This window comes from Chinchilla lanigera, unplaced genomic scaffold, assembly GCF_000276665.1.
Source record: "Chinchilla lanigera isolate Chin_1 unplaced genomic scaffold, ChiLan1.0 scaffold00100, whole genome shotgun sequence".
Classification (NCBI taxonomy): Eukaryota; Metazoa; Chordata; class Mammalia; order Rodentia; family Chinchillidae; genus Chinchilla; species Chinchilla lanigera.
This window is the reverse complement of record NW_004955501.1, coordinates 6284261-6288161: the sequence shown is the minus strand read 5'-3', so window position 1 is coordinate 6288161 and position 3901 is coordinate 6284261. Positions and strand designations below refer to the sequence as shown.

The 3901-nt window shown below is 40.3% G+C and overlaps 1 non-coding gene across 1 annotated transcript; it reads right to left on the bottom strand.

Moving 5' to 3' along the window:
- Positions 1–3470: 3470 nt before the first annotated feature.
- Trnac-gca lies at positions 3471–3542 on the bottom strand. The gene has a single exon. It is a non-coding gene; the product is annotated as a tRNA-Cys (tRNA).
- Between the last annotated feature and the right edge of the window lie 359 nt (positions 3543–3901).

Below are 3901 nucleotides of genomic sequence, written 5' to 3'. Positions count from 1 at the left end.
CTTTTACAGGTAAATGGTCACAACTAGAGACCATACTCATAAGTGAAATAAACCAGACCTCCATGTGTAAGCAACATATTGTCTCACTAGTATGAAAACCTGAAAGAGTGAATAAAAATTAGGAGGTATGACAGACATTGTGAAACAAAAGGAAACTGCTCAAAAGTAAAGAGCAACTGGGGTTAAGGAATAGAGAAAAGAAAGAAGGGGAAATTATGTATGTACACATAGGATAGCTAGCATAGTACTACTGTCTTCTATTCTTTATAGAAAGGAACACTTAATGATTACTTATTTGATCAATCTTGCATGTCTCCACTTGTTTTCCTGAGAAACCACTTTGAAGATATCAATATGTAATACAATAACACTTGTTAATTTCCTACAACTTTGTCTGTAACTCTGTATTGCTTGTACTGTTCCTATGCTATTTTGTAAATAGATGTCTGTTTGTTAATATGTTTTCCTTCTTTTATTTTTAAAATAAATTTTAAAAAAATAATTTGAGTGCAAGTTTATGGGAGAGGTGGTTACAGGCCACAGCAGTATAGGACAGGGGAGATGGAATAGAAAAGGAAAGGCAGCTAACAAAGGTTGAATGACCATGCAGATTACTGCCATGGAGAGAAAGTTTAATTCCAGTGTGGAGCTCTGGGGCCCATCTGGAAGCTGTAGCAGCACCGAGTGATCTTTCAGAAGAATAAAGAACCTCAGGGATTTAAACATTGGCTTTTGTCAGTCATTGTCTCAGGGCAGCTCTGCAGGCCATTCATTTTCTGGCACTTCCACCTTGTCTCACAAAAAACCTTGGGCAAAAAATGCAAAAGCTGAAAGCTGGTAGTTTGAAATCAGGAAGGATGAACTATTGTGGTAAAGGCTGAAGCAAAAACTGGCCAAGCATCCATAGCACCTGCTATACCTGAGCACTGCAGATCCTAGAACTTGAGCTGGAGGCAGAAGTCTTTTTTTTTGTACTATTATTTTGTTTCAAAGAATGCAATGAAAGGGAATGAGAGGGGGGAAAGTGAGGCAAAAAAAGAAAGTGAAGTCAGATGGAGGCTGTGTTCCCAGGCTGGGGTCACGCGAGTACAAGTGCAACTGACTGCTTCCTCTCACAAAGCTGTCTCTTCAGGGGATTATCAACAACCGCATCCCAGGACAGCCTGTCCCAAGGAGAAGCATTTGCCCCTGAAATTCTGAATCCTGTCAGTGAAAAGCTTTCAAGACAGTGCATGAACTCCTCAGCACTTGCAGACCCCAAGGGCCTATGGTCTCTCATCTGGCAGCAAGAAGGAAACCAGGGTGGGAGAGGAGACACCCAGTGTGGGCTGGAGCTGGGGACTGTGGGATTTCACATGTCTAAAGCTGATAAAACCTACACATAGTGGGTTACCTCCATGCAGCCAGGGTAGAAAAGAGATCCAAAAGCCTCAGAAATAGTCATGGCCCAAAGGATTTGAGGCATATATTTACTATAATGTTTGTTTAATAAGAATTGCAATACCCCATGGTATCTGTGATAAAACACAGGTAAATTCAACATCCTATGGAAAGAGAAAAGATGAGCTAACAAAGTTGGAGTTGCCACATACGCTTTACTTTTTATTATTTTTAGATGACAAATTTGTATATATTTATTTTGAAACATATATACATTGTGGAATGGCTAACTCAAGATAATTAACATATACATCCCCTCAGGCCTTGTGTGTGTGGGGGGGTGAGAACCCTCAAAATCGACTTTCTTAGCAGTGTTCAAGTTTACGTTGTACTATTCAGGCACCTTGATGTACCACAGATGTCTTGAACTTAGTCCTCCTGTGTAAATGAAATTTTGTAACCTTTGGCCAACTGCTCCCTAAAGCCCCTCCCTATTCTATTTTTTAATTTTTGTTTTTGCTTTTTTTTTTTTTTCTGGTACCAAGAATTGAACTCACGACCTTACGCTTGCCAGGCAGGTGCTGTGCCTCTGAGCTAAATCCCCAGCCCTTTTTTAAATTTTTATTTTATTTTTTGTTTTACCCCTCTCTATTCTAACTTTGGCTTTAGCCACATACACTTCAGACACTAAGACACGATGCCCAAGTGGAGGTCCCGCCCTCATTGCTGCCTGCACTTACTACAGACACTTTTCCTGCTCTGAGACTTGCTGAAAACTGGCAGTATTATGGGTTATTATTACTTGATAAATGTACTCGAGAAGCATGTCCAAATAAATACACTGCCACCAAAATCCAAATATGCCTACCAAGTGATATTGCCTCATTTTGTATGACGAGGAGCTTAAGGTAGCAAAAGGTGGAATCACTTTAAAAGGTATTTCCTAATATGTCCCAGACACTGGACCCCTAAAAGTTTACCAGCTCAGCAAATCCTTAAAATGTTGCAGCATCTACCTTCTACCTCTAGGACCCAGTGAAAAGGGCATGTCACCCTCATAATAATTTTCCTAAAGGTGCACAACCAGAGTCTAATCAGAAGAAAATCCCAAGTAGCCCCAAAGTAAAGGGTGTTCTGCAAAACATTTGACTGGGACGTTTCAAAGGCATCAATGTTACCAAAAAAGAAAAAGAAAGGGAAGGAGAGGGAAAGGGAAAAGGAGAGGAAGGGGCCAGAGGAGAGGGGAGGAGAAGGAAGGGGAGGGGAAGGAGGGGAGAAGAGCAGAGGAGAGCAGAGGAGAGGAGAAGAGAGGTGAGGGGAGTGGAGGGGAGAGAGGAGAAGGGAGAGGAGAGGGGAGGGGAGGGGAAGGGAGGGGAGGAGAAACTGTCAGATTTTGCAGAAGATTAAAGAGACCTTAAAACTAAATGCAGCAAGGTATCCTGGATTGGATACTAGGACAGGAAAAGCATTAGTGGAAAAAAAATTCAGGCACTCTGAATAAAACCATGGAAACAGTAAAGATAAATGAGCAAAGCTGGAGTTGCCACATACACTTTCCTTTTTACATTTTGAATGACAAAATCTGTACCTGTTGATGATATATACCATGATATTTTGAAATATATACACATTGTAGAACGGGTAAATTAAGGGTTAGGGTTTGAGCAACAGTATAGCATTGTTTGTTTCATAGTGTGAAAAAGATACTATGGTCACGTAAGAGTTAAGGGCATATGTGACATCTCCATACTACTTTTACAACTCTTCTGTAAATCTAAAATTTATAAGCAGTGCTGTGCAATATCAAATAAAAAGCTTGAGGAAAGGGAGATGGGAAAGGTCTGGTTAGTACGACTGTAATACAAAAAAGAAGAAATAAAGGTACATGTATAAAAAAGTGCATGTGTGACTGTGTGTTGGAGGAAGGGTGTATTTATAGGAACCAGCTGTTCTACTGTGGGGGAATTAATGAGCCCAGGCTCTTGCACAAACCCCGGAATAAGTGCCATTTTGAGCCCTGGACAGGTTGCTTACTTTATTCTGATCCAAGATTTTAAATGAAGCTGCTGGGAGAAGCAAGAGTATACGATAGGGGGCACCTGGGTTTGAACCAGGGACCTCTTGATCTGCAGTCAAATGCTCTACCACTGAGCTACACCCCCACACAGTGAAAGGCTTCACATAAACATGTATTCTCTTCTGCCTTTTAAATTTTTATTTATCTTTTATTAGTATACATTTGCAGTACATAATGTTTATATTGCTTATGGAGATAGATTTTTATTCAAATTTTCTGACCTACGTCACACCTCACAAATACCTTTTGTTTCTCAGATTATTCTACAATTTAAGTTCATCCCTTACCACTTCCTGCTTTTCCCAGGGTATACCAATGTATTTACTTCCAGCACTTAAAATTCAGTGCTCTAGCATCAGCCTAATTTTCCAACTTTTAAAATCTACCACCAACTGCCCCTATGTAGATCTCAGGGCACATCAATGAATGTTTGAGCATTAGAAG